This window comes from Prionailurus bengalensis, chromosome D1 (genome assembly GCF_016509475.1).
Source record: "Prionailurus bengalensis isolate Pbe53 chromosome D1, Fcat_Pben_1.1_paternal_pri, whole genome shotgun sequence".
Classification (NCBI taxonomy): Eukaryota; Metazoa; Chordata; class Mammalia; order Carnivora; family Felidae; genus Prionailurus; species Prionailurus bengalensis.
Window position 1 is genome coordinate 72,925,754 of NC_057346.1, and position 25,226 is coordinate 72,950,979.

Sequence of the window (25,226 nt, forward strand, 5' to 3'; positions counted from 1 at the left end):
CTCTCTGGTTGCTTTACAGCCTCTTCTTCTTGATCAACAATACATATATACCCAACAATACATATATACCCATATATATCTAATGGGTATATCAATTAATGCTGGATTAATTGATATCCAGCATTAATTTTTCAGATGTGATTTTTTTTCAGTTAGAGGAACTTCACCAAATTTAAAAACTGTTTTCTTTTATAATGTGACACTATAATTAACATCAGCAAACTAATTCGCAAAATATATTTTTGCTTCTTTGTGTTTACGGAAGAAAAAAATGGAATAAAAGCAGAACATATAAGTTGAACTTATGTCACTCTGTATATGAACAAATGTAACTGGATTTTTTGACTTACAGTTTCATATGTAAGTCCACTGGGTTTTGTTTACATATTATAGGAATAATCTGATTTAGGAAGCTGTAGGGTGAAATGTTTAACAGCATGGACTCTGGAGCCAGATTGCCTACTTTTAAATTTCAGTTCCACTATTTCCTAAGGCTATAACTTCGATCTTATTGATCTCTCTGATAAAATTCAGTATTGTATAGATCAAACAAGTTAATACAAATTAATACAAGTGAAGCACTTAGAACAGTGCTGCACATAGTAAACATTCAATAAATATTTGCTGATAGTCATATAATGGCTATATTAAAAATCCATTTTAGAATCTATCCTAACAGTGAACATAAGTTACATGATACAGGATTATGGTACAGCTTTTCAAATTAGAACTTTTAATAAAGTTCTAAAATAAGGCAACTGTCACTGACTACAAAATATCACTTTATTCCAACATCTGCACAGATGAGGATGGAAGTTGTAAATCCAGGCCTGAGCCTGTCACTCACCCAGTTAAACTCTTCAATGGTTCTCCACTAATGAAGTCCAGACTATTTAATTTTTTTAACGTTTATTTATTTTGAGAGACAGAGAGAAAAAGGGTGTCCGTGAGCAGAGGAGGGGCAGAGTGAGACGAGAGAGAGAATCCCAAGCAGGCTCCACACTCAATTCAGAGCCCAACGTGGGGCTTGATCCCACAACCATGAGATCATGACCTGAGCCAAAATCAAGAGTTGGACACTTAATCAACTGAGCCACTCAGGTGCCCCCAGACTTTTTCTTAAATGGCTACATACCCCCCTTTATGATTTTGCACTTGCTTGCCCATCTCATCCTATCTTTCACTTTTCCTGTCCAGCTTTAACACCTGCCCCCCTCAACCACAAATGCACACACACATGCACACTACTTTCACTAAAAACATGAAATACCCCAGAAAAGTAATTTCTCTCTCACATTTCTAGGTCTCATCATCCATGCTATTCATATTGCCTGAAGCATTCTTCCACCCTTTTTCTCTTCTGTAGTGTTACTTTAAAACTGAAAGCCAGGAATAAGTGGATGTTTATCAAAAGAGGAATGGATAAACAAATTATTCTTCATTGATCTGGGTATATTACGCAGGCAGCTCTTAAGATAATGTAAAGAATTCATTCATTCATTTAACAAATATTTACTGAGTATCTTCAATGTACTCTTTTAAATTTTATCCTCAAGATATCCACAAGATATCCACAAAAATTTTATCCTCAAGAATGAGATAAATCTATATTAAGTTTTTAAAAAAGCAAGTTGCATAACACATTTTTATTTTAAAAATGCTATTTTAAAAATAGGCTGACAGGGGTGGAACAGAGAGAGAATTTTATGTTATACTTTATATTATTTCTATATTATATTGTGCAATAATGTACATTTATAAGTGATAGTATACAATTCTTGAGAATTATTAAGAATACAACATCTCAACACCCACACTCCCATACACCCATGGAGGGGGGACGGAAGGCCCTATTCCCCAAGCATCTTGGCTGTAGTGTGTCAGGATTGTCTAAAGCCAAAGGGAAAATGGTGGAAAATTCACCATCGCCATTGCCACAATTTATGGCTTTGTTTGTAAGTCCCAATTTGGCTACATACTATGTCTTGAAGGGGCTTTTGTTCTTGAATCTTGACTAAACTCCGTAGACTAAATCTATTGGCCTCAAAAATATTGGACAGTAGCACTGCCTGCCTACCACTTCACTACTACAGTTATTGGTTATGTACTATCATTTGGAATAAACATGATGAGTACATCTCCACTCATTTCCATTCATACAGTTATGGACAACTATGCTAAAAATCAACAGCAAAAGAAATACCAAGAAGATGACATCCCAGCATTAAGAGATTTTCCCATTAGTGAAGCAAACCAAATGTTCTTTCTCGAAGCCAAAAAACTTTACACCAAAAACTGAATTGTGTGTAGACTAACACCAAGCATTTATTATAAGTTTTTGACATAATAATTTTGGCCATGATTATTTTGACTATCTCTGTTATTAATACCTGACATTGAAATGTAAAAATATTAAGTTGAACTCTTAATTTGAAATCCATTAATATCATTAAATGTTCTCAAATATTCATTTTTAATGGACAGACTAAATAAAATCATGTATTAAAAAAAGAATAAAATATATCTCACTCAAGGGCAATTGTTTAGAAGTTATTTTTTCCCAATATAAAAATAATTTCTATTGAAGGTCACTTAAAGAAAATTAAGGGAATAGAATTTGAGGTGAGAAGATACTTAAAGAAATTTGTTGCCTTGTAAATTAATGTTTTAAATACTTTTGTATTACTGAATAATAATCAAAGATTTAAAAAATAATAAACATTTAACTTTCTTGAAAGAGAATATTTATTCCCCACACTACCATTATATTTACACCTATCACTTGACTCATACTTCTCAAAAAGCATTTTGGACATCATCTGGGTCCACTTTTATATGAATGCTATATCCATAAAATGTTTATAATATTACTATGATCATTTTTGTCTTTTTCACTGCATTGACATTTGCCCTAATGGTGTAAAACCAATAATAAGTAAAATTACTGGTGGCTTATCTAAAATTACTATGCCTTATCAGAAATCAAGCCAGCAGCACTGAATTGTACTAGTTAATGGTCACTGAAGTCTTTGTAACCAGGTATTTTTTAAATGTCAGTTTCACTTAAAAATTCTTGATGAAACAGTAAAAATAATATATTAATCTTATTAAATCTCAACTTAGAGTATACTTTAATTACATATAAAGTATTTCTGCTACATACCAAAATAACAATAGTTTTCCTGAGGAAAAGCATTTGTGTGATTCTTCGAGATCCAAACTAATAGCTTTTTTTCCAGAGAATGCCATTTCTACTTGAAAGAATAATGGACAGGAAAAGAATAGCATTCAAACTTAATTTTTTTTTTAATTCAAGTATAGCTAACATATAGTGTTATATTAGTTTCAGGTATACAATACAATGATTCAACAATTCTACACATTAAGCAGTGCTCATCATGATAAGCGTACTCTTTAATCCCTATCACCTATTTCGCCAATCCACCTAACACCTCCCTTCTAGGAACCACCAGTTTGTTCTGTATAGTTAAGACTCTTTTTTTTTCTCCTTTTTAATTTGTTCATTTGTTCTGTTTCTTAAATTCCACATGTGAGTGAAATAATGTGGTATCTGCTGTTCTCTGACTGACTTATTTCACTTAGCATTATACCATCTAGATGTATCCATATTTTTGTAAATGGCAAGATTTCATTCTTCTTCATGGCTGAGTGATATTCCATTGTATATATACCACATCTTCTTAATCCATTTATGTATGGATAGACACTTGGGTTGCTTCCATACCTTGGATTTTAAAATATATTTTCTCAAATATGGTATGAAAAGAGTCTCTTGACTTCAAGGAAAACAACTGACTGTATTTGTTTTCAATAATCAAATTGTTTATGAATGTGACATTGGTGGATGTGATTATTTTATATTGTATCATGAAATACATCAACATTTAGAAGTTCCATATAACTCAGTGATCCAATATTTTCCAAATGACCAAACCATGTTGTCATAAAATCATACATTGCTAAAAGATCCATTCAAAGTATGTTAGACCAATGGAATTTAAAATGATGTAATAAAATGTGAAGAACTCATCATCTTTCAGATTCCAAATTGCAGTTAACCTTTATATTACTTGTAAATTATACTACAAAGAAGCATATCCATAATTATCTATAAAAGTTATTAAAATACTCCATTTTCTAAACACATATATGCAGGGTGCTTCACATACTTCAACCAAAACAACAGATTGCAACAGATTGAATGCAGGAGCAGACATGAGAATTCAACTATGTCCCATTAAGCCTGACATTAAATAACTGTGCAAAAAAGTGAGATAATATCACTCTTCACACTAAATTATTTTTTAGACATTATAGGTATTTTTGTAAAGACTATTTTAGCAACACATTTGTTATTTAAATTAATTAACAAATGTTTAATTATTTTCACTTTTAATTTCTAATACTAAGTATGTCAATAGACAAAAAGCCACATAAACAAAACTTCTTTGGGTCCTCAAATAGACCTAAAATTGCTGACCTATCTGTAAACAATTCTGAGACCTTAATCTCACCAGACTACAAGCAAACTGAGTTAATTGCTTCCCCAACTCCAAAGACATGGTAGACACAAATATGTGCTAAATGTAAATGACCCTCAAAACTACTTCAGGAAAATATGTAATTTTAGAATGAATGAAGGGTAAAGGTTTAAAATTAGAAATGAGCTAAAAACTAGCTCTACCACTTATTAGATTTGTGGTTTTGTACGATTATTTATGCTTTTTCTGAGTCTTTGTTTCTTCACATATAAAATAAAATTTATATCCATCCAGCTAAAAAATTGTTAAATCTTAATAAATAAATATTATTCACTATTGTTAAATAAAAGAGTGAAGAATGTAGAACAGTTAGAACTCTTATACACTGCTGATGGTAATGCAAAATGGTGCCGCTGCTCTAGAAAACAGTCAGTTCCTCATAAGGAGCTCGGTACATATACCCAAGAAGAATGAAAACATACATCCACACCAGAACTTGTACCATGTTCATTACAGCATTATTCACAATAGCCAATAAATGGAAGCAATCCATGTCCATCAACTGATGAATGGATGGATAAAATGGGGTATATATCCTTCAAGTGGAATATTATTTGCCAATAATAAGGAATTAAATATTAATACATGCTACAATACTGAACTTTGAAAACATTGTGCTCAGTGAAAGACATTAATCACAAAAAAAACACATATAATTCCACTTATATTAAATTTACAGAATAGGCAAATCTAGAGAGATAGGAAGTAGATTAGGTGTTGTTTAGGGCTGGAAAGTTTGGAAAGAAATGGAGGGTGACTGCTAAAGGGTGAGAGATTCCCTTTAGGGTGATAAAAATATTCTAAAGTTTGATTGTGTGATAACTGTACAACTCTATGAATATACTTTTTTAAAAAACCTACTGAATTGCACTCTTTAAATGGGTGAATTTTAAGATATATGAATTATATCTCAATAAAGACATTGCTAACAATGCAAACAAACAAACAAGCACAGGTGAAAATGTCTAGCAAAATAAGTGACACATACCAGAAGTTCAGTAAATGCTTTTTTTGTCTTGATAATAACTGATGTGTCTCAAAATCTACTTACAAAACTAAGATACATCACAAAAATTTGAGCAGATTTAATTAGACTATGAGAAAAATTTATGTCAATGGTCAACAAACAGTATAATATATTCACAAAAGAAGTTCCCTTTTTGTTGTCTAGCTATTCTTATTTATTTTATACAAACTGTCCCTTTTTTTAAATTTCTGTGAAATATGAATGAAAAAACAGGATGGATCTTTTAAGATTCCTTGTAGTTATTTAATATGAACTAAAATTTGATATCTGATTTAAATTTTGGTGTCTTAATTGAAGCTTCATAGTATAAAGTATGTTTGAGGAAAAATACAGAAAATCTTGTATATGAGATATGATAAAACCACTAAGCAGATATTTACTGGCAACTTCCCTCAGTTAAATTGCTATTTATGAAAAAAATTAAGTAATCCTTTTTTCATAATTCCTCTTGCTATTAAAGAACAAAATTATTAAATTGCACATTAAAGTTTTTGGTACTGCAAATTCATTAATCTTGAAAAAAGAATGTCAAGAAAAATCATACTAGGAAGCAATACACACTCTAGAACTATTGTCCTTTCCAATGGAAACAAAACTATCTATGCTCTTGTCTACTTGAGTCTTGCATTTGTGATGTTCATTTAAAAGAGGAATGTTTTGCAACTGAGTTTCAAATTTTAGATCTGCCTCCTGGCATAGTGAGCTGACAGATTTTGTGGTCTGGAGGCACAAACTAACTAGAATTTCCATTCAGAAGCGGTAGCATGTTGGTGAAGCCAGGGTGAGAAAACAGAAGAATAAAACCAATTTCTCAGTCTTCTCTGACCCTCACAGGCTTCTTGTGTGCCTTTCTAATTCACTACATTCAGTCAATAATTCATGGAATAAATATTTTTTATATACCTTGGGTCAAGCAGTGAACCCACACATACTCTGTTTTCACGCAATTTACCTTCCAGTCATGGAACTCAGATAATAAAATAAATTAAAAAATAAAAAGTATATTAAGCTGCAGTAAATGTTATAGAAAAAAATAAAGCTAAGTAGGTAGAAGAGGTTCCAGTGGTAAATAAGACAGTCACAATAGGTCTCTCCAAGAATGTCAATTAAGCAAGAACTGAATTAAGCAAGAGCTGAAAATATGATCCATGAGAACATTTAGGAGCAGAGCATTCCAAGAAGAATAAACAACAAATGCAAAGGTCCTGAGGTGCATGCCTGTTTGAGGAACATTAGTAGGTAAACATATGATGAAGAAAAAAGAGCAAAAAGAAGAGGTGATATTTTGATAGAGTAAATATATATTTGGTCTTCATCCCCAGTTCCTGGCATAGAGCTTCAAAAATCTTTGTAATTTCCTGAGTGATAAGAGTGAGAGGAGTATCTATTATTCATAATAAGCCCCTTTCAACCATACCTGAGTCTATGTTTATGAGGTGACAGTTAATGAGCCCCTAGATAGCTTTAGGATGTGAGCTGGCTGCCAGAGGAACCAACTATGTGATTAGAGAATTGAAACTTTCAGCCCTACCCTTGACCTCTGAGAAGGGGAGAGAGGCTGGGGATTGAGTTAATCACCAATGGCCAATGATTTAATCAACCATACCTATGTGTATAATGGAGCCCCATAAAAACTCTAGACAGAGGTGTCCAGAGAGCTCCGGAGTTGGTGAATGCATCCTTATCCCAGGAGGGTGGAGCATCCCTCCAGGAAGAAACTCCTGGAACAGGAAAAGAACTCCTACACTGGGAACCTTCCAGACATTGCCCCATGTAGCTCTTCATCTTGTGATTCATTTGTATCCTTTATAATAAAAAAGTAATAGTAGAGAATTTCCCTGAGTTCTGTGAGGTATGATAGCAAATAATCAAACCGAATAGGGGTTTGGGGAGCCACTGATTTGTATCCAACTTGGACAGAAGTGTGGATAACTTGGGGATCCATGACTTGTAATTGGTGTCTGAAGTGGGGGGGGGCAGTCATGTGGGATCAAGCCTTTAACCTGTTGTGGGGGCAGTCTGTGCTAACTGTGGTTTGTTAGTATGAGAATTTAATTAAATCGTAGGACACCTAGCTGGTGTCCACAGAGCACTGAAGAATTGTTTGGCATGGAAAACTCACATTTTTTGTGTCAGAAGTGTTTTGAGAAGAGAAACAGTTTTCCCTTAGGAATGTAACAGAAATGAAGTTAGACAAGAAAGAGAGGACCATATCTATCCTGTAGGGCCTTTTGGGCAATCATCGGGACTTTGGCCTTTATTCAAATTAATATGGGGGTCCATTAGAGGGTTTTCAGACAAAGGAGTGATGCGATTTAACTGACATGTTAAAAGGATCAACCTATAGTTTCTCTATGGAAAACAGATTCTATGGAGACAAGGGAGAAAGCAGGGGATGTCAGCTGAGTGGCTAGCACAATAATTCAAGCAAGATAGACTGGCCTGGACCAAGTAATGGTAATGGCACATTTACACTGGATAATTTAAGAGTTAAATAAAGTATTTACAAAAATATGGGGCAAGTTTTAAGGAAGACAACAAGACATAATGATACACCCAAGAGCTAGTTATAGAATGAAGCTGTTGGGGAAAGAATGGTGGCTGGAACCAAGAGAACGTAGTTGTACGGAGAGGGTCATGAAAGGGTCACAACCATCCTACAGCAATATGGCAAGGAAAGAGCTGTGGAGAGGAAAAGGACACCAACCTTACTCTCCCTCAGCTCTCCTGAGTGCCTCTCATTGGTTGAACCCAAATGGAAGTCAAAGAGAAAGAGAACTCACTCATCAGCGCTCTTGGTACACAGAGTGAGTTTAGAAGGTATAAAGAGAGGCAAATGGAAACTATGAGGATCAAGGTTAACTTCAAGGTTTGTGATCTGAGCACCTAGAATAGAGTTGATATTTATTGAGATGGGAAAGAATTTAGGTACAGTAGATCTGGGAAAGAAATTTAGGAATTCCATTACAGACATGTTAAATTTAAAATGCCCAAGTAGAAATGTACAGTAGAAAATTGGATATATAAATTTGGAGCTCAAGAAGGAGGCCTGATTGGAAACATAAATTTTAACCCTAGTTGTCATGGATTTGAGATACCAGAAAAAATGTGACACTGATCTATAAATACAAATGATTCTCTTTCTTCAAGACATTATTCTTTTATTTACTTTGAAGGGAAAAAAACTTAAGTAATATTATAATCAATTCCCTTTTTAGCATCCTCTAAAGCATGAGCTAAAAAAAAATTGTAATTATCTGTGTTGTAAATAACTGTGTATGCCATTATAGACTGTGAGCTCCTTATGGAACAAACCATTTCTTAGTCATTTTTGTATTCCCAATACTTAGCATATAAAAGCCTCTCAAAAATTTTTGACACAAGACTGGAATTAATGAAAATATAAATAAATGAAAATAGGGTTGGGATTCATAGGGTGTCCTGAAGGTGCTATCTAAAATGCCCTATTAATGGAAAAGTTTCGTTTTGTAAAAAGAATTTTTTCTGATTGTCTGAAGACACAGATAACCTGACCTATCCTGTAACAAGAAGTCAAGGAGAAGCCAACAGTCAGGTTTTAAACAAAGAGGACTTAAGCAACTTTGAAAGCTTCTGTTGGTAAAGCAAAGAGAAAGCACTATGGATAGTCTAAGGGAGTGTCGAATACAGTTAATAACAAATCACATTTATTTGTTTGTTTCCTGTGTCCTCAGGGCAGAGCCTGCTTTTATTTTTTAAATTTAATGTACTTAGTTTAGCGTTTATCCTTTCAGTACCTTTTTTCATATTGTTGTTACATATGAGTTTGTAAGAAAATGTGGTATTTTTACATGTTTTCAGTTGTATATTATATCCTATACCAGATACATAATTTTGTTTCTTTTTACATTTAATATCATATTTTTAAATTCATACATGTTGATATATATATAGCTGTTGTTTATTCTGACTGCTTCTTTATTTTGATTGCTCTTATAAACAATGCTATCGTGAACATTCTTATACACATGCAAGAGTTGCTTTAGGAGATAAATATATACATATAAAAGTTGGATAGTTCACAGAATATGTGCATCTTCAACTTTGCTAGACCTAGCTAAACTCAAAGTAGATATATAAACTTACACTCCCACGAGTAGTTTATGAGAATTCCAGCTCCTCACACTTAATTTTTGCCAGTCTGATAGATACGAAATGGTATCTTATTATTGCTTAATCTGCATTTCTCTAGTATTCATGCATCCTCTCCTGTAAATTGCCTAGTTAATTTTTAAGCCAGTGTGGAATCAACAAGCTATGTCTACCCCATGTATTTTGATTCCATATCAGTGGCCAGGTCTGTTCAAGAACCTTTGCCAAAGCCAAAAAGCAGTACCCCCAAACAAAGAAATTTGGATTTTCCTCTAGAAGCCACAAAATTGAGTGGGGGGTAACTCTCAGGGTCATGGGTGTAAGATATCAGAGAAAAGTTAGATACTGACATAAATGCAAATGGTTCTCTCTGAGAGTTTAATGTACTTTGACAGGGAAAAAAAATTAAAAGTTTACTCCATTTTCCTTAGCATGTCTAATGTCTCCCTTTCTGTCTTTCCTTGTGCATTGTTTTTGACTCTGACACATACTTAAACACAAAATCTGTATTAAATACAATGAAAAAGCATACATAAAAATATTTGTATTAGACACAATGAAAAATAGTACTCAAAACAGGAAGCTGCCTTGTTGACAGTTTGATGAAAGAAAGAAGGATCAGCTTTCCCTTCGGCCATCAGTGGAGATGAGATAATTTCAAGTAACACAAAAACCAAAATGCTTCACCAAGCACACAGTATACATGTGAGAAAAATAGATTTTAATATAATTTCAGCAGTTCTGTATATAAGTTATGATCCATTCCCATAGGTTTTTTAATAGATGTTCCTCAGTGAAAAAAACTCTACTTATTGCGACAATATGCAAATCAGTAAACAATATGAACACCAATTTCAAAACTTCATATAATTCTTCCATCAAAATACTGTTTTCAGAAACCTCACTAAATTTGACATAATAACATTTTTTTGGCTTCTTTAATGTACATTGTCATAGGGATGTCTTATTACAGATAGCTGTAGATTCTACATTTTGACAGTATTAGAAGGATAGTCTTTATGACTGCTATAGTATAGAACAACATCGTCAAATAGAGCTCTCTGTGATAATGAAAGTGTTCTATATCTTTGCTACCAATATGGTAGCCCTGGTCACATGTGGTAATAAGTATCTGAAATGTGGTTCATGTGATTGAGGAACTAAATTTTAACTTTGTTTTAGTTGATTTGAATTTATTAAATAGTCAACATGTGGCAAATAACTTCTATAGTGGGAAGCACAGATTTAATGTAATCTAGAAAAAATTTCCTTTTATCTAGCCATAAATATTGGTCTCTGTACTAAGCAGATAGCCAAGACTGGACACTCTCTGCTCTAGGATCAGAGGTCACAACACTCTCCTCTTGGCAACATTGGCAGTGACCTAGTTCTCATCTCCTATCAAGTGCTAAATTACTGGGTACCTACTACCCAGGCCTTCCATATCTTATGTCCTGATTCTCATTTTTAGCAGAGGTTACATTTGACTCTTGTTATCTAACCTATAGGTGCTTGGATACCTGCTTTATGTGTTTCATGTTTCTATCTTGTGTCCTTGGGCATCTCTGCTCACTTAGGGTGACTCAGCTACATCAATAATCATTATTCCCAGCTCCTGTAATGCCAGTGTTGATTGACTACATGATACTTCCTGCCAAAAAAATTCAGTAGTTATATCTTCATTCATGACATTAGCCAGACCTAAGGTATCTAACATATGAGATTTTTTTTAATGTTTATTTATTTATTTTAAGGGAGAGAGCGCAAGCAAGCATGAGCGCACATGAGTGGGGGAGGGGGAGGAGAGAGAGAGAGAGAGAGAGAGAGAATCCCCAGAAGGCTCCACACTGCCAGAGCAGACCCCATGCTGGGCTCAATCTCACAGCTGTGAGATCATGACCTGAGCCGATATCAACAGTCGGATGTTCAACAAACTGAGCCATCCAGATGCCTTTAACATGCAAGATTTCTTTTTTTTTAATTGTTTAAAGTTTATTTATTATTTTGAGAGAGTGAGAGAGAACAGGAGCAGGGCAAAGAGAGAAGGACACACAGAATCCGAAGCAGGTTCCAGGCTGTGAGCTGTCAGCCCAGAGCCCGGATGTGAGGCTCAAACTCATGGAATGCGAGATTATGACCTGAGCCAAAGTTAGACACTTAACCCACTGAGCAACCCAGCTGCCCCTAACCTGTGAGATTTTTTAAGCACACTCCTGGGTCTGATTTCTCATGGTCTTCTTCTCAAGAAATTAAAATTGTTTGAATTGGAAACTGTTTAAGATAATCTGGTGACTTAATCCTCAAATTAACCGTGTCCTCTGTACATCCCCACATTTAAAACACCTATTGGGGCGCCTGGGTGGCGCAGTCGGTTAAGCGTCCGACTTCAGCCAGGTCACGATCTCGCGGTCCGTGAGTTCGAGCCCCGCGTCGGGCTCTGGGCTGATGGCTCAGAGCCTGGAGCCTGTTTCCGATTCTGTGTCTCCCTCTCTCTCTGCCCCTCCCCCGTTCATGCTCTGTCTCTCTCTGTCCCAAAAATAAATAAACGTTGAAAAAAAAAATTTTAAAACACTTGTTATTCCATTAGTACCAGATATTTCATTTTCCTAATGAGCAAAGAACAAAGCTTATTTCTAAAATATTTGGAGAGATATTGGAAAATTGTGGTATGAATTGAAAGAACTTTGATACAAATAATTAATAGATTCCAGTGTGAGATACGGATTATAGGCATAATAGTAAGTGGTCATTGTATGTGAGAGATGACAATCTTCCCTTAACTATTTTTCCTAACTTTAATTATTAACCACATTTTAATTTATTATTAAAATTCTATTCACGGTTCATAAATTTTTGCAGCACACACACAAAAATACATGCCACTATGCTAGAAATGTAAAGATACTAATAGTCTAGACAGCACTCAGAGTTTCTAAAGTTTTTGTTCTACAATCACTTTCATGACATACTCAGGCACTTTGTCAACTGTCAAATAACCAGAGGTGATTCACTGTTGAATTGTAGATCAGATTTTCCTAAAAAGCCAGAATAATATTAAATAATCCTTGACAGTAAATAAAAAAATGTAAAAGATACTAAAAGACAACATCCCCAAACCTGATGAATTTAAATTAATAGAAAAAAGGGAAATCTACAGTAGCCAAATTTGAATAGAAGAACTATATATATTAAAAAGAAAAAAAATCCCACTAATCTAAAAAGAAAAAAGTAACTTCGGTTTTTGTTATTTCTTTAATTTTGTTTTTGTTTTTCTGCTTGTTTATTTAGCTCAAAGAGTCATATGGAAGACTTGGGAAATGCATGGGGAAATGTGTCCCAATAATGACCCAAATAGATATTAGCATGTTTTGGTGGAAAGAACATAAACTTGAAGCACTATATAGTCCTCCATTCAAATCCTGGATTGTCCATTATTATCTTGGTGTCTTGAGAAAAATTCTCCTGAGACTCTGTTTCTTCCTTTGCAAAAGGAAGATGATGATGCCAACCTCATGCCATTCATTGGTTTGAGGATTAAGTAAGATAAAATAAACAAAAGCACTGTGACACACTATATTTGCCCAATAAATGTTAGTCTTTGCTTTTGACAGCACCCTCCTCTCATGCCTCTCTGTAGGTTTTTAAAAACCTATTTAAAAAAAATTTTTAAAAAAAGCATTTCTCATGTCTGACTGGTAGAAAATACGAAGTATTGTAAACTCTACATAGTCTAACACAATGGTAGGCAAATAATAAGCACTGGGAAAAAAAAGATTTGTGGATTGATTGAGATTCTATAAATGCATTCCTTCTTGAAAGCAGAGGGATGGATGAGATCAATTCTAAAGATCCTTTCCTGGTTCTGAGATTCACGTTCTAGTAGGAAAGCTTCTTTCAGTGTCAACCACAGTAAGAATAAGTTCATCATGAAGGGAAAAAAAGTGTTTTTTTTTTTTCCTGGTCCTACCTCTAGTTTGTTTTAGGAAATACAATACAGAGAATCTCCTCAGGGCCCTTCCTGTAATCTTAAGTAAACTCTTCTTTCTAAATTGAAAAAGATCATAATTATTTTTCTCCAGTATTTCAATTCATCTAATTCATCACTTCTTACTCATTTGTTTCTTGATCATTCATTCTGATTCCATCTCAGACAAGCCTTTGTAAATATTAAAAATATGGTCCAGGTAGAGAGAGCACCACTTCAAGTGGTGGTGATCCCCTCCTCTTCTTCCTGACACCAAAACTGAAAAATATGCAAAGAAGAAGACCTGGGACAAGTACCAATTACTCCAGGAAAATGCTTTTCAGCATCCAGCTGGGAGGGCAACCCTAAACTGTGGTATCATGGCTGAGAAATACACAGTCAACTATGGAGACTAGAGAAGAGCCATCATGCTTCCAGGCAAATGCCTATTGGCACTAAACTATGGCTGGAAAAATAAAAGAGCTCCTTTTAGTAACCAGTTAACAAGAAATCCAGGACTCTCAATGGGTATGAAAGCCTATGTTTAAGCAAAACCACAGAATGGTTGTGCCCATTTCATTTTCTTTAGCACTCTTAATAAACTTCTATTTATGCTCCCTTGATGTTACCAGCTTAAACTTGAGGGTCTTAGTAGGTTTTCCCACATTTCAGCATGGAAAAACTTCCAGCTATATAGATTTATGTAAAGCACTCTGCATCCTTCACTGTCTCTTGAAATCTTGCAACCCAAGGACAATTGCATATTTAAACAGTAAAGGTGGTTTTTCTAACTTGAGTAGAAATGTATCTCTGGGTCCAGATAAAACTAGTTTTTTCATTAATAACTATATTAGCTGGAAATTGCCACAGATGAATTTCAAAGCAGTAAAAGCCTACTTGTTTATAATATTAAAAATAAGTTTAAACCTTCATTTAAAAAGGATGATTATGAGCAAATTTTAGAAATGTCTTACATTTGTAAAGATCTGTAGATGTCTTCTACAATCACTCTTCTATAAATAACCACACTCTTCTAACAAACCTTAAAATCAGGCTGCTCTCAATAGAAAACTCACATTTTTCTCCAATAATCTCTACTTCTGAGTCTATTTGAAAAGTTGGTCAAAGACAGGAGCCATGTGCACATGTATGGTTTTGATTCCATCTATACTCCTGCCCTAATTCTTGTGGCTTGGACCTATTCCAGGTGCTCTGCCTTACCCTGTGGTTTGTATTTGAGATCCCCTTTTCTGACTCATTGCATTCTCCTGATTGACAAACAGATTTAGATATGAAAACAAACAGTTACCTGCCTGTAATTGGTTTCTAACAGCTGCACTGTTGTAGCACTTCTTAACCATGGTGAAGGTGCCTATGAGAGAAGCTTCTTGTTTAGTTCAGAGGGTGTGTGCGTGTGTGTGTGCGCGCGCGCGCGTGTGTGTGTGTAGGGTTCACACATCTAGTTTTGTTTCCTTTTGTTCACTTTAGTTTCTTATTTGTTTTACAATAACACTTGGGAGTCTTTATTGTTCCCCAAGATACTCAATAATTATGGTGTATATGATTTATACATTATTGATCTGAAATATATATTTGTATTTTTTAAACCTCCAGAAATCAAATTTAAATAAGAATACACTGGATTTTAACTTTTTAAACTAACGTGGCTTTTAGTTGAACTTAGAAGAGTCCTCAAAGAAAAAGAGTCACTTCTTTTTCTTTTACTGACTTAATAGGAAGCATACTATTTCATTAGTAGATTAAAATGTTAGGCTAGAAGTAATAAACTATTATTATATTTTTAGTAGTGTGTCTCATGTCAACTGAATTATGTGAAATGTATCAAACTGGTTACAATAAAAGCCACTACTTACATACTACAAACAATTGCAACTCCCTCAACATATCAGAAGAGACTGGGACGTTGCATTTTAAAATTCCTGTGGAAATCAAATGTATTTTAAGTATCAGCTCTGATTATTTAATCAGACAACTTGCATTTTGCCCTGGCTAATTTTGAAGGCTGATAATATTTTACTTATAAAAATAATTGTGCACCTGTTGTGATGGAAGCCTAGTTAAACAAATGTTAATAGGAATGTAACTCGTAGCTTTAAGCATAAGAACACAGGTCTCTCATTACTATTACATGAAGAAACATATTTTTAAAGCCATGAGATAGATCTCATTTTAAATCTCATCTCTTCCTTAGCCCTAGAGAGATGTTTAAGAATATTATTAAAACATGTACAACGAATAGTTGCATATTAACTTGAAAGGGAACATCAGATAATGCCTACTGAACAAAATGGATATGGAGTTCCTCCTTCCCATTTAATACCTGTGTTCTTCTGCCTTGCTCTATTCCCTCGCCAAGCCATTTTAATGATATTGAATCATTTTTGAGAAACACATGCACTTTTCTTACCAACTTATGATCAAAGGAGAAAATTAAAAAGAGGACCTACAAAAGCTGGACTCCTCTTGCACTCTTCTTGTTTTCAGGCTCTTTCAGCATTAGAGATCTTTTTCAGTACCCAAATTCTGGAAGCTTTAAAAAATGCTAGGCTCTCATGGAATAGACAGACCTTCCCTCTGTGGATCCTGCCATTTTGTAAAAAGACTTCCTAAAAGCTACCAACGTGTGTCTATTCAATCCATTTCCGGGTGTAATCAAGTTCTAAGTACTGAAAAGAGGCTTGAGGAAAAAGAATTTGTCTTAAGTTAAACTAGCTAAATTTTGAGCTCAGTTATACATGCCTCTTATTGACTTCTGTAAGACGGTAGCCTTGCAATTGGCCCAAATTCTTTAAGGTTATATTTAAAAGGTAATTTTATTCAAAATTACCTAAACTTTTGAACCCTATGTTTTATAATGTTGGGTTCATTTTAATTTTATTTTGGTTAGTGCAATACAAGTTTACAAGCAGAGTTCAGAAAATGCGTGCATTTTTTAAATGACCTAAATTCTCTGTAGTTCTCTTTTTCAATAGTTTAATGCAGACATTTGGATTGAAGGGGAATCACAAATAAACGGAATAATTGCATCAAATTTCCTCAGTGCATTAAATATGCACTCAGTGGTAATTACCAACAGTAGCAACACATTTAAAAATGTAGAGAATAATGTACAATTTATGCCTATTTCAAGGGTCTTATTCATGAAAACACCATTTGGATGAAAATACACACATTTTATTAAGTGGTTAGCCTTAGATTTTTTTTTAATTCAGACAAATGACTTAAATAGTAAGTGTGTGGGAGGTCTAGTAGTATGGGCCAGCTCTTAATGTGACATATATATCCCATGAGAATTGTCAAGAGCTGACTCTAGAGTAAAGAAATACCGAGGACACCCCCTGGCACGTGGGGCGCTAGGCACAGAGCATTCCTAGGCCTATAAACAGCAATGAGATGAATTACCATCCCACATATTTTTCTTCTAAGAATCAGCTGTATATAAATATTATCACAAATATATATTTTTAAACTTCTTACATTTATTTGAACAAAAAAGACTAAAGTGAAATAGAGGAATTTAATAATAGTATATAAAAATTTTAAAACTTTTTTATATTTTATGCTCACTAAACTCTGTGCATAACTTTTAATTATAAAATAACAAATGCATATGTATTGAAATCTCATCTATCCCAAATGTTACACTAAAAAAAAAAATTCATAGCAACTGTATGTCCAAACGCAATACATGTGAAAATCTCATTTTCACAGTAAGACCTCTAAGTTTTAGCTACTGCTATAATAAAATGCCAGAACCAAAACTGTATGGAAAGTTTCTTTAAAGTTTTGGGTAAGAGAATTTTACTTATACTTAAGTAAGGTGATTTAATACTACGACAAGGACTTGGCAGATAAATGATAGCTAAGCTATCTGTAGTAAGATGGGAACAGAGCTGATTAGGCTGCTTTTCATTCTCCAGACCTAGATTACCTGAAAAATGTAAGCTAATTATCAATAAAGTGATCATTATTATTGGTTGAAACAATATTGGTGACATGGACTATACTGTAAATTTGATGTGGGTGATAATATGGATTTCTTAGAGTGTTAGAACTTCCTCTCAATTTTATACATATCTAATCATTTCCTATGGAATAATTGGTGCTACAAGAGGTAATAAATGGTTCCAGGTCCATTTGGGTGGCACATAATGAAATACTCTCATATCCATTCCTACTGGCAAACTACTATTTACTAAGGATTTATTTTATCAGTCATTTTACAATCACTGACAGTAATCCTGAAGTGCATGTATTTTTCCCCACCTTGCAGATTAAAAACCTGAGAGCAAAATAAATAAATAAATAAATAAATAAATAAATAAATAAATAGTTCAGTTTATACCATAATTCAAACCCACATCTGATCAATTCTACACCCTGTGTTTATTATGCCACAATTCCTGTTCCAGGGGAGAAAGCAACTAAGTTCTTTAAGTCAATAACTTCATTTAGCGTCTTCACAGAATCTTTGAACTCTTACATGTAACTGATTTGCTTTGTAGTTATTACTGACAAATTGATTTATTATCAAGGTAATTATATGCTACTCTATTTTAAAGTTCTAGTCCAGTGGTTCTCAAAGTGTGATTTATGGACCCCTTGGAGTCCCAGGGGAGTCTCCAAGGTGTCTCTAAGGTCGACACTGTTTTCATAATAATACTAAGGTATTAGTTGTATGTTACAACATTGACACTTACACTGATGATGCGAATGAATGAAATAGTGGGTTAAAACTGCTCATCCTCTAGCATGAATCAAAGGCACCTAACTCTACTAGTAGTAATTGTATTCTTCACCACCACACACTTGTAGTAAAACAAAAAAAATCAGTTTCAATTAAGTAGTTCTTTGATAAAATAGTAAAATAATGTGTTAAATAATGACTTTTAAGTACACATATTTTTAACATTCTGTGTGATGAGGGGCATCTGGCTGGCTCAATCGGTAGAGCATGCAACTCTTGATTTTGGGGTCATGAGTTCAAGCCCCATGTTGGGTGTAGAGTTAAAAAATTAGTTCTTAAGATTCTATGTGATGATCGCTTCTCGGCCTTTTGGCTAAGATCAAGTGAAGATTCTATGTGATGAAATGGGAAGCATCCCACTGCTTATTACACCTAAGTATCATGGCTGTCTCGAGGAAAATCACTTGTGCTATTGTTCGAGTTGCTAGCTGAAATTTTTCATAGTTTTTTGCATAGACCTCCAATTTCATTTAAAAGAACAAGATAAAATATCCTTACCTGTACTTTAACATTTGCCAAGAGAGCCTCCCACTTCAAAACAAAAACAAAAACAAAAACAAAAAACAAAAAACCTTATAGCATTGGTTAAAATATAATTCGAACTTTCAAGGGAAAATCAGAATTTCAGAAAACTTCTATCTGCCATCATGAGCATAACACTTTCCAAATACTAAAAAAAAATTTTCTGATACGATTAATAGTAATATTGATGAATTTGATTTTTTGATACTATGTGATGAAATGTGCCAACATAAGGAAGAGCTGCACAACTCAGTGACAATATAATCTAAAAGCCTAATATATGGCATTACAAAATCATGCATGGAACAAAAGATTCATTCAGAGTTAAAATTGGACAAATGGATTTTTTAAAGATTTTTTTAAGTTATCTCTACACCCAACATGGGACTCGAACTCACAACCCCAAGGTCAAGAGTCACATGCTCAACTGACTGAGCCAGCCAGGTGCCCCTGGACCAATGTATTTTAATGTAAAAGTATTGAAAGTTCACTGATATGGTTTCAGATCCTACATTAGACCTAACCTTTAAGAAACCAACACTTGTGATATTTGATGTAGTATCAAAGAAGAAAATTCACAATTGTGTGAAAATGCTACAAGATACTTTTCCCTTTGTCAGCTACATATGCATATTAGGCCAACTTCTTCGTATACTTCGATCAAAATGTATCAAACAGATTGAATGCAAAAGCAGGTATGAGAGAGTCCAACTGTCTTCTATTAAAACCTACATTAAAAAGATTTGCAAAAATGTAAAACAATGTCATTCTTCTCACTAAATTATTTTTACTTTAGGAAATATATTCATATATTCAATATTTGTCATAAAAATGGGTTTTATGTTAACATGTAGCAGATTTAATTTTATACATTTTAAATGAATTAATACTTTTTTATTTCTCAGGGTTATTTTCTAACATAATTAAGTATTAATAGTTATAAGTCACATGAACAAAAGAATTTTAGAATCTTCAATACACTCTAAGACTCCTGAGATCAAAAAAAGTTTGAGGACTGTTATTTCATCATTCTATCAATAAATATTTACTGGTTCAAGTACTAAATTATGCCAAATGTTGTTGCTTCCTGTAGTATTTTCAGATTCTCTACTTACTCTATACTACACCAAATAACACATATTCTCTCTCTAACCCTCTCAACAAAATCTGAAGTAAGTAGTATCATCCATGCTTTCTTGTACAAAAATAAGGAAATCAGTTCTTTTCATCTTCATTGAGGACTGCAGTCTTTTTTTTTAATTAGTCTTTTGTATTGAAAAAGCAATGCATACACATGGTTAAAAAAAAAAAAAAACCTACCGTACAAACTATACAGTAAAAGTTTAAAAAGCAGCCTGTCCCATATCTTTTATTTTCTACTTCATAGCCAACCTCTGTTAACAGTTTATTAAATATCCTTCCAGCAATTTTCTGTATGTATATAATTTTCTACACAAACTGAAGAGTATATATGCTCTCCTCCGTTTCACACTGTCACCCTTTATAGTTCCAGAGATGTTACCCTTATTAAGCCAAATAATTCAGGTAATATGGAGATGCTATGCTAAAAGTCTCTGAATCAGTGACCCCATATCTCCCAAAACAATGCAGAGTAAGCCAGACTTAAATTTATGTCCTGTAAGGTATTTTCACTTAACACTCAACTTTGTTTATTTCTTTATTGTGATAAGAAGATGCTACTAAAAACGGGACTACATTCACCTCTCAAAATGTTGTGAAATCAGCATTCCAAGTTGTGGAAGAAATTTTTCTATTTGCCCAAACACATTTCACTTCCAGATTCCTACTGTCTGTTCTTCTGTTACCCTGTCATCTCTTATTCCACTATGAGCCATACCCTGTTCTCCAGGTGTGTATTAGGTATGTATATACGGATAGATGTTAAAGGCTATTTTCAATTCTGGGTTTATACTCTAATACTGAAATAAAAATCATTTGTATTCAATGAAATACGAGCTACTTTGATGGAGAAAGGTTCCACCATAAACCTAAGTCTAACACACATCATTAAAGCTTCAGTATGTTTTCACTAATTCCACACAGGAGGATTACAGATGTCCTGCTAGCTACCATTTCCTGGTAAGCAATCTGAATGGCTTCCAGGAAATTGCTAATGACCTTCATTTTACTTAAAATCTAGGCTGCAATTAGTAATAGTTTTGCTTCTCCATGCTGGTTATAATGTTTATTTTCATCACAGCAATCAGGGAGAAAAAAGTGAAATGTCTTGTTTTTGAATTATATCAAAATGTATTCTCTTTTATTTCGGTATGTCACCAAATAGACTAATACATATTTAATGTAATCATAATTGTGTAAGAATACTTTGGATCTTTCTTACTTCTAACCAATTTTGCCTCCTTTCCCACTCCAGGCTTCAGCAATTGCTAAAATTAGCTTTTTAAAGTGGAATCAATAGAAGTATTTTATAATTTTTGGCTATTTTTATATAACACAACATTTCATAAAACTGAAAATTTTAAAACTAGATATGATTTTAAAGTAAAGTTGTATGTTTTTAATTATAATAACTACTAAAGGAAGTTTCAGATTTTTATTCAATGAATTTAAGGCATGATTATGTGGTCAATGTAATAATAACAAAGAACAACTTTATCCAGTGTTATATTTATAACCAGAATTTGTTACTAAACTTCAGCATTTCCTTTTATGTAAACATTGATTTCACTAATTAGAGCCAACTGATCTTTTCTCTAACAGATCGATTTCTTTTAATCTCAACAGTTAACAGCAATTCCAATGTATCATAATACTTTAGACCTTAATCATATAGTAGTAATTTTTACCAGCAGCTTTCGTTTGAATTTTAATTAAGAAGACCTTGTGTCTCCAAACCCAAGTGGGGAGAGGTTTTAATTGCTTATATGTATATCACACAGACTTCAAAAGAAGTAAAAGTTATTTATAACAGAGTACAAAGGAAAGCTTTGAAATGTTTACATTCATGCAAAATAGTATAAATTTTAAAACTATGGGTATTGCTGTGTTATAATGCAAAAATATCTATAAAACCAGCTGTGATATGTATTTACTGTTAATAAAAGGAGTTCATGGGTTCAGAAATAATAGCTCACTATTGACTACAACACGACCAAAAGACTGTGAGATGGATGGGTTAAACATGCTATTCTGGGGGAATATTAAGTTTCCACCTTAGTCATTTACTATGTGATTGAGAGCAGTAACTTTACTTTTCTGGATGTTGGGGTCCTTACAGGGAAAATAAGAAGTTTGGGTACATAATATGCAAAGCTTCTTCAGCTCTAATCTTTTGAGATTCCATAATTCTAGATATTACTCTGAAGTTCTACAATTATACAAAATTCATACAGAAAATAGTGACACTCTACCACATTATTTCATACAAACAGGAAAGTGAGAAAATTACATGTGCTCTCAATCTCTTTCACAAGCTGGTCTCTAGAGCAATACAGCATTTGTCTTGAGAAATAACAATTTAAAATTTTCAAAATACACGAAATCTAAACATTGATAGATTACTATTTTAACCCTTTATCCTGTGAAACAGCAAGAATCACTAGGTATGTGAACTTTGCTGACTTTAAGTTGAAAAGTGGCAGATGATTCTCCTCTAAACACTTCCAGATTTTTTTCAGTTCCCTCAGATGAAGAAATTGCTGTAAATTTATAAATGGAAATTCAACAAAAACTCACTTATAAATGAATATGTAAAGTGTACAGTCATAGCTCTTGGAAAACCACTCTAGTCCTTCTGTGATTGCCTACAACTGAAAACACAAATAACTGTAAATTACTATTCCTAAAAAACAGAGAATTCTGTTGAAAGGGCAATGTATGGAATGAGTAATCAGAGTACTTAGATACAGTTTAGGCCCTTACTAGAAAAGTGAACAAACTAGGAGAGAGAATCGGCATTTAAGCTAGTAACCTAGAATGCAGAACACTGATTCTGTGGGAATGCTGTTAGATCCATTCTGACCTTTTGGTGATAACAGTACTGCTTAAGTTACTTCAAGAATAACCTACACCATTTGATCTTCAAAGATCTACGGTACACTGGAGACAAAAAAAAACAAACAAACAACTAAGACTGTTGTGTTCCTGTGCTCTCCTCCAGAGATTTATGTCCACAATCAAACCTAATAATGAAACCAGTCTCTCTCAGTGACACACAGTGGCAATATTATAATATATTCATGTTTTTAATTCAGTATTTGTACCAACTACAACTGTAATATGCTTGTACTATTTGACGCCACACAGTTCCTAATTTTATTTCTCTTAGTAACAACCCTAATGAAGTAACAGAGAATAATACTTAAAACCTTTAGTAGTAAAGTATGGCAGAAACATTCGGGCTCTCAAACAAGCCTCTTAGACATATTAGTTGAATAACTATAATAAGCAATTGTGTTTCAGTCACAGCTTTGAAAAACACTGGGAATAATTTATAGAACTTTCTGTTTAAAGGAATTTTTAGTCAACTTTTTTCCTATCAGAAAGAGACTATCATTTTTCTCAGCTGCAGCAGAATATACCTAGGAGCACATCTACCTTAATCCCTAAATGTAAATATTGCAATGATTAATCATAAATGACCAAGGAAGGAAAACACTATTTTCCTTATTTGCTTCATATCACATAATTATTTTTTTGTCTCTCATATCATCTGTGTGTTTGACAAACACAAGCACAAACAGTTTGTGCTAAGTCAAACACAACCAGCATTACTGTTTCTCTGGCACACTGCCCAGGGAGGCGCCTTCACACCAAGGAGATGCCAGCCACAGCATAGAAGGGCATGTGTGCAAAACAGGGAAGCTGGCTAGGATTCTCTCACATAAACCACAGAAGATTAGGCCTATCCATGGAGGCGGAGGCTGATTTCCTAGTGCTCTTGATTTCATTAGGTATGTCACCATTGCATTTAGAAATGTCTCATAACCATAATTATTCTGGCATCCTCACTCCTTTGGTACAACTCAAACATACATTCAAATGGGTTGTGGACCCTATCAGTACTTCTGTCTTACCGTGTGTCCTTCTACCATCTGATTCCCCCCTCTCTTACATTCAGGTACAGATCAAGATAAATACTTCTATAGAGAGAAACTGTATTACCTATATGCCCTCCAGCTTTGCAATACTGCTTCGCTTACATAGAAAAGGGTAAAAGCGAAACTGTTTTGGTTGTTTGTATACTGTGGAGGCAGAAACAGCCCAGAGTCTATCTTCTCCTTTGCCCACTGCAGAAGTATAACATTCTGAGGCTATAGAGGCAGGATTCAAAACCTGCTGCCACAACTTTTGACTGACCCCACATAAGCCATGTAACTTCTCACAGTCTTTTTACTCATATATAAAATCAATATAAAAATATTTTCCTTAATGGATTGTTATAATAAGGATCAAATAAAATAATGTAGATGTCTTAGTCCTTTGTTTCCTTTGTATAAAATAAAGCACCTTACAAAAAGTACTCACTATATTACTTATTGGCAGGAAATCGATAACATTTTCAAGATTAGTCTTATAATTAAGAAAATATAGTAAACACTGGTATTAATTTTGAAAAAACTTTAGGAGGTCATGAAGATAACATTCCACCAGAGTAGGAACACCCTCTAATATCCTCTACAATATCCCTGTTTAAGATTTCCAGATTTCCAGATTTTCCAGATTTCCAGCTAAATTTCCAGATTTTGTTTTTTAAATTCATCCATTCATTCCATAAATATTTTGTGAACTCCTAGTATATCTGAGGTACTCTCTCTTAATGCAGTCCAACAGTATCAATGCCAGATAGCCATTAACTATTCCTAAATTCTTTTGTACATTGAGAATAATTTAATTATTTCCTTAACTCCTTAAAACACAATTCTTATCCTCTTATAATCAACCAACCAACATATACTAGGTCAAACTTCCCTACATCTCTAATTATTATTCATATTAAATGTTCAAGTTCTTCTCTATGGTCGTGGATTAGGGAGGGAATTTTTTGTTAAGTTTATTTATTTATTTATTTTGAGAGAGAGAGAGAGGAAAAAGAAAAACACAAAAGTGAGGGAAGGGCAGAGAGAGGGAAAGAGAGAATCTCAAGCAAGCTCCACACTGTCAGCCCAGAGCCCAATGCAGGACTCGAACCCATGACCCATGAGATCATGACCTGAGCCAAAGACAAGAGTCAGACACTTAAGCACCGGAGCCACCCAGGTGCTCCAAGAT

At 33.9% G+C, this 25,226-nt stretch overlaps 1 protein-coding gene and 2 pseudogenes across 15 annotated transcripts in view; 2 read left to right on the forward strand and 1 right to left on the reverse strand.

Moving 5' to 3' along the window:
• SOX6 (SRY-box transcription factor 6) overlaps window positions 1-25,226 on the reverse strand; it is a 619,212-nt gene that overhangs the window by 227,490 nt on the left and 366,496 nt on the right. The window lies entirely within an intron of this gene.
• LOC122483596 lies at window positions 1,908-2,469 on the forward strand (annotated as a pseudogene).
• LOC122484625 lies at window positions 18,746-18,918 on the forward strand (annotated as a pseudogene).